The 11,336-nt window shown below is 48.9% G+C and overlaps 1 pseudogene; it reads left to right on the forward strand.

Moving 5' to 3' along the window:
• The first annotated feature begins 10,758 nt into the window (after nt 1-10,758).
• Nucleotides 10,759-11,226, forward strand: LOC112617029 (annotated as a pseudogene).
• The last annotated feature ends 110 nt before the right edge of the window (nt 11,227-11,336 follow it).

Below are 11,336 nucleotides of genomic sequence, written 5' to 3' on the forward strand. Positions count from 1 at the left end.
TGCAAGGGAGCATGCAGGTACAGCGCTCTTGCCTGGAGTTGAGACAGGCTCTGAGGCGACACTTGCCTGCCCTCCAGAGCTCCTCCTTTGGGAGGTCATGAGGTTATGAGGGTGGAGTCCTCATGAAGGGAGAAGGGGGTCAGTGCTCTTATAAAAGTGACCCCAGAGAGCTCTCTCTCCCTGTCTCTGCCATGTGAGGGCACAAGGAAAAGTTGGCAATCTACAGCCCAGAAGAGAGCCCTCCCCCAAACCCAACCATGCTAGTACCCTGATCTCAGCCTCTCAGCCTCTAGAACTGTGAGAAGTACGTGTCTGTGGTTTATCCTAACGTATGGTACTGTGTTATAGCAGTCTGGATGGACTAAGACCCTCCTGCAGAGGGACTTTGTCTGAAACTGGCTTCCTCCCCTTCTTGGTCCTGCCCCTCCATACCCTTCGGTGTTTCTTGGGAGCACTTCCTTAATAAATTGCTTCCACACGAATACGCGTCTCAGAGGCTGCTTCTGAGAAAACCGAAGTGATGGGGCCCCTGGGCTGCACAGTAATAACAGTTGTTACAGACGGCACCTCCTCCAACCCTCAGAACCAGATGGCCACAATGGTATGAGTGTGTTGCACAGAGGAGGAAACGGAAGCCCAGAGAGCAGAAGGGACTTGCCCAGGATGGTGGAGCTGGTGAGCAGAGCAGACTACATTAAACCCTGCTCCAAAGCCAGCCCTGGTTGCTTGATGCCCCACAGAAAAGACGTGGGAGGAGCCCTGCAGCTCCTGAAAGGAGCTAACATCTCCCGAGCCCCACTTCCAGGGGCAATCTGGGGCCAGCCAGGTACTTAGATGGACAGATGACCAAGGAGAGACCACTCAAGCCCTCAGTTTGCGAATGCATTCCTCTGCATTCACAGGCTTACCTGGAGCCAGTTCCCCAAAGCCCCGCTGGATTTGTTAAGCCCCCAGAGGCCATCAGCCAGGAACCCATTGAGTCTTCAAACCCCCAATCTCCATGGGTTTTTTAAGACAACCCCCAACAGGCAGGACTTACTAGGAGTCGTTCAAAAACTGGCAAAAGCTCCCTCTGAATAAATGTTCAGGGTTCCATCCGGAGACACCCACGGTGACTGATGAGTCATCAGATAGCCAGCTGTCGCCACAGAGTGCTATATATAGAAGCTGGAGGGGTGCCTGGTACCTAAAGCAAAGGGAGGAGCACACACCTAGTAGGTGGGGTCTCAGCCGGGAGGCAGGCCTAGAGCACCTGGAAACTGCACCCTCAGCTCCCCCTGCCCCTCCAACAAAACGGAATCTGGGTCAGCAATTCCCCGGCACAGAATGCCGCGTGAACTGGAAGCAGGCAGCAACAGGGCCGGACGTGGGCCATGCCAGTGCATTAATGATGATTACTGCTAATGATGGTAATGGGAGAATAATGGCTCAGTGAACTTCCCGCACATCACCTCATCGTCTTCCCATCAGACATACACATGGAGGACGCCCTCGTGTTGCTGCCATTTAGACAGCCGAAACAGACCTTCCAGACCTCAGGCTTGGTTAGGTTGGGCCTGTGCTGTCCAGGACAGGGGCCACTAGCCACGTGTTTCTACTGAACACTTGAAATGTGGCCCAGCCAAATTGAGACCCTCTGTCAGCATAGAATGCACACCGAACTTTGAAGATTTAATTCCAAGAAAAGAATGTCAAATACCTTGTTAATAATTTTTTCCTGGTTTCATGCTGAAATGATAATATTTTAGATACATCGGGTTGAACAAAATATGTTATTAAGTCAATTTCACCTGTTCCTTGTTACCTTTTTAATGTGGCTTCTCGAGCATTTAAAATTATTAATACATATGTGGCTCTCATTTGTGGCTTGCAATGTATTTCTATTGGATAGTGCCGGGTTGCAGGCTGGAGGCCAGAACCTTCAGGAAATCCTGGCTATGCCCTCTCCTGACAAATAAAGCCTGCTTCCTGGTTCAAGGCTGAGAGAGGCCAGGGCTGCTCTCCAGACAACGCTAGTGGCCAGCTGCAGCTCCATGTACCCATCACAGAAGGTCCAGGTGATGCACAAAAGCCTCTGAGTGTCTGTGAACCCCAAACTTGTCCCTTGTATCTTCTGAAAATGCACAGATTTCCGGGGGAGAGATGATGAATTCTCCCTGGCCCTGTCTTCTGCCTTCCCCACTTAACCCCCAAGAGAGCTCCATTCTGTGCGACTGCATAATGAGACCATGGAATAAGGCCACTTCACAAATGAAGCAGCTCTTTCCCTCACCTATGCAAACAGCAGAGAGAGGCAAAGGAAAGAAGGGAGATGAGAAACACAATGAGACATGCAGATGAGACAGGTGATTCACACCAAGAGAGAGAAACTGTATCCCAGAGGCAGGCACACAATGTCACACACACTCTACTCACTGACACCTGGGGGGAGGGGGAGAAGGGTGTGTGTGTGCACGTGTGTGGCGTGTTCATGTGCATGCATGCATGTGTGTGGAGCAAGAGAGCACTAGAGGCCGGGCACGGTGGCTCACGCCTGTAATCCCAGCACTTTGGGAGGCCGAGGTGGGCAGATCACTTGAAGTCAGGAGTTTGAGACCAGCCTGGCCAACATGGTGAAACCCTGTCTCTACTAAAAATATGAAAATTAGCCAGGTGTGATGGTGCATGCCTGTAATCCCAGCTACTCGGGAGACTGAGGTAGGAGAATCGCTTGAACCCAGGAGGCAGAGGTTGCAGTGAGCTGAGGTCACGCCACTGCACTCCAGACTGGGCGACAGAGTGAGACTCTTTCTCAAAACAAAAAAAGCACTAGAGAAAGGTTCTAGAATGAGGCAAATTGAACAGAACAGGAAACAGGGAAGAGATGAGCACAGGAGGCAAATACAAATGGAGGTTCGGGGAGTTGACAGCCTCCCTTTTGTAGCAAGCCCTGCCCTTTCTTTCTATGACAGTTTAAATTATTCACATCAGGACAATGGAAAGAATATAGATAGCAAAATAAAAAATGCGTCAGGGCCAGGCGGGCCCAGGATTCATGTGCGGTGGAAACAGAGCCCAGGTAGGAGGAAGGGCTGCCCGCCCTGCACCCAGGAGTGGTCTGGGCTTTGGGTGGCTGCAGTCAGGGCTGATTTTCCAGTCACTCAGTATCTACATCACCTCCAGAGTGTTGACAGAGCTGGAGCCAAACTGCACACCCCCAGGGGCAGACTTGGGACATTTAGGGAGCTGTGTGAGTCAGACAAAGCCTGGGGACACCCACAGACCACAGCCTCTCTGGGGCCAGGCTGAGGGCTGCCTGGTGTTCGCCTGCTCCCAGAGTGGCTGACACTTTGTGCCAGCCTCCTGCCTATCCTGAGCTGACCTTTCACTGGCAAGTCCCGGGTCCCCTGGGTAACCATCAGTTAATCAAATATAAGCAGGCTTATGTGCTCCCAGGACAGGGTGGGGAGAGGTTCTCCCTCCCCTTCCTAGGTAATTAGGAAGTGGCTCCTAGAGGCCTAGGCCCAACTTGGTCACCTCACCTGAAGAAAGATTCTCTCATGGGGATGCAGGACGAATGTATCAATCTCCTCAGGCTGCTGCAACAAAAGACCACAGGCTGAGTGGCTTAAACAATAGATATTTATGTTCTCATAGTTCCGATTGCTGAAAGTCCAAGACCAAGGTTTGGTTTCCCCTGAGGCCTCTCTCCTTGGCTTGCACACGGCCACCTTCTTGCTGTATCTTCACACAGTCTTTCCTCTATGCGTGTACCCTGCCAGTGTCTCTCGTGTGTCCAAATGTTCTTCTAGGGACACCAGTTGTATTGGATTAAGCCCACCCTAATGGCCTCATTTTAACTTAATCACCTCTTTAAAGGCCCTAACTCTAAATATAGCCACATTCTGAGGTCCCGGGAGTTAGGGCTTCAATAGATGAATGGGGTGTGGGGCACAGTTCAACCCATAGCAATGAAATACTGAGAAAGACAAGGCCAGGTTCACACCAGGATGGGGAGAACAGTTCAGGGCCATGACGCTCTCAACGTCTGATAATCCCACTGTCTCCCTCCTGTGCTTAGGGCCTCCTCCAGGTAAAGCTTATAGAAACCAGAGGCAATATTTCTGCAGGACGGAGGTTTGGGAGAATGTTGTTCCCATAGCTGGTAGTTGCTGTCTTGCCCAGGAGCAGGAGTTGTGTATCCCCAAGTCCCAGTCCAATGCCTAGCCCAGCAGGGAAACTCTGATTGGGGCAGAACAGAGGCCATGAGTCAAGACTCTGTGTCCTTACTCATTTAGAGTCTTATTGCCAATGGAAGTGACTCCAGAATAAATTTGGGCTTCATTCACAGAGAATTGAGGCCCTCGCAGGTTTAAAAATAATAATAAAAGAAAGAGGCCGGGTGCAGTGGGAGGCAGAGGTGGGCAGATCACTTGAGGTCAGGAGTTTGAGACCACCAGCCTGGCCAACATGGCGAAATCCCATCTCTACTAAAAACACAAAAATTAGCTGGGCACGGTGGCAGGTAGCTGTAATCCCAGCTACTTGAGAGGCTGAGGCAGGAGAATCGCTTGAACCCAGGAGGTGGGGGCTGCAATGAGTCAAGATCACGCCACTGCACTCCAGCCTGGGCGACAGAGGGAGCCTCCGTCTCAAAAAAAAAGAGAGAGAGAGAGAGAGAGAGAGAGAGAGAAAGAAAGAAAGAGAAAGAGAAAGAAAGAAAGAAAGAAAGAAAGAAAGAAAGAAAGAAAGAAAGAAAGAAAGAGAGAGAGAGAGAGAGAGAGAGAGAGAGAAAGAAAGAAAGAAAGAAAGAAAGAAAGAAAGAAAGAAAGAAAGAAAGAGAGAAAGAGAAAGAAAGAGAAAGAAAGAAGCCAGTTGCAGTTGTTTAAATCTGTAATCCCAGCACTTTAGGAGGCCGAGGCAGGCGGATCACTTGAGGCTGGGAGTTCGAGACCAGCCTGGCCAACGTGGCGAAACCCTGTCTCTACTAAAAATACAAAAATTGGCTGGGCGTGGTGGTGGGTGTCTGTAATCCCAGCTACTCGGGAGGCTGAGGTAGGTGAATCGCTTGAACCCAGGAGGTGGAGATTGCAGTGAGCCGGGATCACGCCATTGCACTCCAACCTGGGTGACAGAGCGAGACTCTTTCTCAAAAAAAATTAAAAGTAAAAATAAAAGTTTAAAAAATATATGACTTCAGCCCCAGACGTAGTCTGGAGGCAACTGCGTGAGACAGAGAAAGAGAGACAGAGAGAGAAAGAGAGAGAGAGAGAGAGAGACAAAGATATAGACAGACAAAAACAGAGACAGAAAGAAAAAAAAACTAGCTAAGAGCAGTCAACCCCCAGAAGAGTGAGAGATAATAATAACATGGTAGTTGTGTTTTTTGTCACTACGTTTTGGAGTGATTCATTATGCAGCAATAGATAACTGGAACACAGGCCAAAACACAATTGCGTGGGCAGACGCACACACACAAGTACACAAAAATCCCCCTTCACAGGACCTGCTTCGAGGCTCCTGGCAGCCAGCCTGGGTACTGGTGCTCACACCACAGACTCTGGTGCCAGCCTGCCAGGATTCACATCCCTTTCCCACCACTTCTTAGCTGTCCAGCCTTGGGTGGGGAAACTAACACCTCTGCCTCAATTTCCTCATCTCTGAACTGGAAACCATACTGGAGCCCTCCATCTGGGATGGCTGGGAGGACTGAATGTGCTAACCCACATCAAATGCACAGGGCCATGCCAGGCATGCATGCAGTCGGCGCTTGATAACTGTTTGCTGGAATGATATGACTCAACATCTGCCTTTCTGCTTCCTAACAGGTGGGCTGAGAAACATGCCATTTCCGGCAGACACACCGCTGACCATCTTTTTCCATCACACTGAGGTCACCAGCACAGCCTCACACTTATTTGTTTTGTAAAAATGTCAGCAGCTGGGCCAGGTACCCTCCCCCAGCCCCTGTGGAAAGTCAGCTCCCTCTCCCTTTGCAGGCGCTTGAGATCTGTCCCTGCCACCGTCATCTCTCGCCTTTGCCTTGCAAACCACAGATTAGTAGAAGACAAAACGCTGGCTAAGGGCTGACCTCAATACTTGCTTTCAGAGTCCCTTGGCCTGGCCCAGCCACAGAGCTGTGGGACACAGGATGAGCAGGAAGCAGACAATGACAGTTGGCTGGGCTTGCAACACCCTCTTGCCTCTCCTTTTGTGGGGTGGCTAAATGGTGCAGCTTTTGGGATGCCCTGGTGCCTCCTACACACTGAGGACCCACTTCCCAGAGGCAACTCCCACAGCCAGGAGGGGACAGGATCATGGCAAGGTGCTTGTGGCTTTGCCAAGTCCTCCTCACTGCCCTGGGCCCCCCGCCAGGGTACCAGCGGAGCCAGAGGCCAGGTTCTTCCCATGAGGAAGCAGGGGGTGGAACAGAATAAAGTCAGCAGTAGGCCCCTTTTCTGTCTAGTCAAGGCCCGCCTGGCCTCCAGAAAGGTCCCTCTGCCTTTTCCTCTGGGGCAACCCCTTGATTGTGCCCCATACTAAATCCCCTGTCATGGGCATTCACGCTCCTCTGACTTTCCAGCTGTCTCACTTTGGGAGGACCATTGGCACCCGTGGGCCCTGTTTCTCACTCTCCATTTGTGGTAACTGGCTGCTCTGCCCAGCAACACAACCCTGCCCTCCCATTTGACCCCGACACCTCCGTCCAGGTGGCCTCTGCCAGACCTAAAGCAGGTGCCCGGGTATCGCCTCTCCAGCCTTGTTGGGCTGCAGGATGCACAGAATTTCGATAAGTTCACCAGCTCTCTTACGCGAAATAATCCCTGCCCCAATCCCTTGGGTCACCTTGAAAAACCATTCTTAGTCTCTAATGAACCAATTGGTTCTTTAGAAAAGACACCTGGAACTTTCTTTGCAGCGATGAGCCATGTTTGTCAATGGGAGCACTATTCATATTTGGGCCTGGACAAATCCCCATTGTGTGGGACAGTCCCCCCGCATTGTTGGATGTTAAGTGTCCTTGGCCCCCTGCCTGCTAAATTCCAGTCGCACCCCCTAGTCATTGTGACAACCAAAACTGCACCCCTATTTCCAAATGCTCCCACCCCCAGGTGGAACAGTCCCTGAATAGGGAAGCACCATTCATCTCAGGATAAAATTCTTTCTCTGCCACAACAATCACCAAGCAGCATTTCCCTGCAGGATCAGTTATGCGTGCTTGATCAGCCCAATCGCCCTCATCTTATTCAACCCAGAGTCAACGCCGCTGCATAAGTCTGTTCTGTTTCTGCACTCACAGACTCATACTGTGAGCAGGGACTCCAAAGTATGCCAAGGAACTCGGTCCCTAAATCTATCCTCTTTATTATAGATTGTGTGAGTTGCCCCTGATAGATAATTCTCAGCAAAGCATTTACTGAGAAATCATTTGTTTAATTTCACACGCCCCCTTCCATCACTGGCATTACTTTAAAAAATAAAAATAAAAAGTAAAAGAGCGGCCATTGTTGGAAGAGTTCCATTGGAGCTGTTTGTCAAGGTCCATTGAGTCAAAATTCCCAGTTTAACTCTGAATGCTCAACGCTCCTTCCTCTAATGTGAGGTTGGCATTTGTACCTTAAAAAGGGAGGGGAAATCGAGTCTTGAGAAAGAGAAAAGGGAATAAAATAATCCTCCCTCTATAGTGTCTATACTTTTCAACATAACATGGGAGTGCAACTACCTTTTTACCAAAACATGTCGCCAGCCTGGTGTGAAGTCCCCACACCTGGATCCACCAGGAGGGAGGAACATCCATTCCAACAGGGACATAGCTTTGCACACACCTGCTGACACTTCTGCATGGCTGTGGGTCTAGCTGTAGTAGCTACATTGGGTCGTTTTCCTTTTTGGAACAATAGTTCTCAACACCAAGAGCTTCTTGCTGGTGTCGTAAAATCCCAGTCTCACATTGAAGACCTAATCCTGAAGGTTTTTAGTCTCCCAGAGTCCACTTGTGATGATCTAATGGACCCTAAGGCCTCTCTTCACAGAACAAGACAGACACAAGTGTGGACACACATAGGGTATGTCCACATGTGTGCACCCACTTCCACAGAACTTTGCACATAATCACAAAGCCTCCTGAAGCCTGCCCTTGGGCAGTCAATTAAGAACCCACCACTGGTTCCACACATGAGGAAATTGAATGTAAAAGCGGCTTTGGTGGTACAAACAAATATGATTCAGTTTCAGCCGGGAAGGCGACCAACTCTCAAACTGTTTCTTCCTGAAACAAGCCACGAGCCTCGTGTAAAGACAATAACCCCTGTAAATGGAGATAGTGAGAGAAAGCTTCCAGAGACCACTGTCGTTCCTGAATACTCTGAATTTATGTGGAGTGCTAAGAAGAGAGGCCAGAAAGCAAAACAATCTGGAAAAACTCAAAACCCATTGCCCCAAAGTAAAACAATTCATGTCGATGGCAGTTCCTGTAGATAACAGCACTGCATTGCCTTCCACTTGCACAGTGCTTTACCCGGCTCAAACAGCTTTCCCCAGCATTATTCAGCAGTCTCACAACTGCTCTGTGAAGTCAGGACCACTATAATTGTCCCCATGTATGGGTTGCAACAAAGAAGAGGGCTCAAAGAGTGGAAGTGATGCCTGAAAGGACATGTTGGTTGGTAGCAGTAGTACTGTCTTAGTCTGTTCTGGTTTCTATAACAAAATCCCTTAGACTGGGTAATTTACAAACAGAAATTTAGCGGTCACAGTTCTAGAGGCTGGGAAGTCCAAGATCAAGGCATCGGCAAATTCCATGTCTGGTGAGGGCTCTCTGCTTCATAGATAGTGCCTTTACCCTGAGTCCTCATGTGGCAGAAGGGACAATCAGGCTCCCTCAAGCCTCTTTTATAAAAGCATTCATCCCATTTATGGGAGTGGAACCTTTGTGACCTAATCACCTCCCAAATACCCCACCTTTTAATACCATCACATTGGGGATTCGGTTTCAACATATGAATTTTGGAGGGGCACCAACATTCAGACTATAGCTGTAGGCAAGCCTCAACACTCAAGTGCTTGTCAAATCATGCTTGCATCATGCTTTTGCTGATGTTCTTCTTTTACATGCCATTGCTGATGTTCCATTGGCCAAAGCAAGTCATGAGGCTAAACTCAACATGAGAGGGGACTACCCATGGATGTGGATATCAGGAGGCATAACTCATTGGTGGCCATATTTGTAACCACCTACCACACACACAAGTAAAAAGCATCTCCCCTCCCACATAATGACTGAAATATCATCATTTATCTTTCAGACCATTGCCCTCTTTTTACTTGCTCTTTGAGAAATCAGGCATGGCCTCATTGAGTATCCTATGACCCAGCAATTGTATTTCAAGATATATAGCCAAGAGAAAAAAGTGCTTGTGTGCACCAAAAGCCCTGCATGCAAATGCACGTAGCAGCTTTATTCACAACAGCCTGAAACTGGAAACAACCTAAATGCCTGTCAGTCAATGGGAGAGCAAATAAACTAATCATGATATACTCATACAATAACACACTATACAGCACTGAAAAAGAACAAATTACTGCTACATATAACAACATGGATGAATATCCCAGACAATATTGAGCAAAAGAAACCAAATGCACAAGAATATGTGTTGTATGATTCTATTTATTTGAGGTTCAAAAGCAGAAAGATCAGCTGGGCACAATGGCTCATGCCTATAATCCCAGCACTTTGGGAGGCCACGATGGAAGGATTACTTGAGCCCAGGAGTTTGAGACCAGCTTGGGCAACATAGTGAGACTGTGTCTCTATAAAAAACAAAAAATTAGCCAAGCATGGTGGCACGAGCCTGTAGTCCTAGCTACTCACGAGAGTGAGGCAGAAGGTTGGCTTAAGCCCAGAAAGTTGAGGCTGCAGTGAGTTGTGATTGCACCACCACACCACCGCACTCCAGCCCAGGTGACTCTGTCTCCAAAAAAACCAAACAAATCAAGTCTATGTTGTTACAAGTCAAAATAATGGTTACCTTTTGGGGGGATAGAAAGTGGGAGGGGACAGAAGGGAGCTTCTGGAGCAGGTGCTAGAAATAGTCTCTATGTCTCTATGTCAACCTGGGTGACCATGGGTCTACACATATGTAAAGAGTCATAGACTTGTACACTTAAGATTGGTGGACTTTACTGTGCTTATAGCTTAACTGTTTTTCAAGTACAACATTAAAAGTAAGAATGGGATTCAGGTGCAGGCTCGGGGCTGGAGCCCAGGCTGCGGGGTCTGCCCCAGGCTTCAGGGGCATGTCTGGGAGGGCAGGGCCCAGGGCCCAAGTTCGGGGGTTAATTCTGGGCGTCAGTGATTTCCTAGGGATTAACTGGGGCGGAGGGTGCATGCTTTTGTGTGTATCTAGATGAGTGCTTCCTAAATCCTGGGGGCTCCGCACTTTAGTGGAGGCTCCAGCATTTTAAGAGTTACCTTTTTAAAATCTATGTTTAAGAAGCTGTTTTTGGAGTTCTCTGGTCTTAAGGGTTAATCCTGTGGAAACTGACTCCTAAGGGCAAATCCAAGGAGCCTGAGGTTTTGGTATTTAATTCTGAATCCTTATGCATTACATAAGGAGTGAATCCTGGGTGGGTGACCTTGGGTCTTGGAGAATGATCCTCACTGAAAGGTGTCCGGGGTGTGAAACGGGTGATTCTGGTTTAGAGGATGAATTCTGCAGGCCCTGGGAGGTCTTCTACAGCATATAAACTGAAATAACCCCAGGCTTAGAACTGAGTATGAATTACAGACGAGTGAGCCTACCAAAAGCAGCGACCATCTTTCAAAACAAGAAGGTCCTGCTGGGAGAAACTGGCACGGAGAAGCTCCTGCAGTACTACAGAACATCAGTCTGAGCTTCAAGACACCCTAAGAGGCGACTGAGGGCAACTACATTGACAAGAAATGCCCCTTCACTGGTAACACCTCCATTCGAGGGTGGATCCTCTCTGGCATGGTGACCAAGATGATGATGCAGAGGACCACTGTCATCTACTGAGACTATCTCCACTACATCTGCAAGTACAACCACTTCGAGAAGCACCACAAGAACATGTCCGTACACCTGTCCCCCTGCTTCAGGGACATCCAGATCAGCGACATGATGACAGTGGGCGAGTGCTGGCCCCTGAGCAAGACAGTGCACTTCAACGGGCTCAAGGTCACTAAGACCTCCGGGCACCAAGAAGCAGTTCCAGAAGTTCTGAGGCTGGATGTGTGCCCACTCCCCACAATGAAATAAAGTTATTTTCTCATTCCGCCCTCCACCCAAAAAAAAAAAAAAAAAAACAGTAAGAATGGGTTTCCTAGTGTGGCT

The sequence above is a fragment of the Theropithecus gelada genome, unplaced genomic scaffold (genome assembly GCF_003255815.1).
Source record: "Theropithecus gelada isolate Dixy unplaced genomic scaffold, Tgel_1.0 HiC_scaffold_15828, whole genome shotgun sequence".
Lineage (NCBI taxonomy): Eukaryota > Metazoa > Chordata > Mammalia > Primates > Cercopithecidae > Theropithecus > Theropithecus gelada.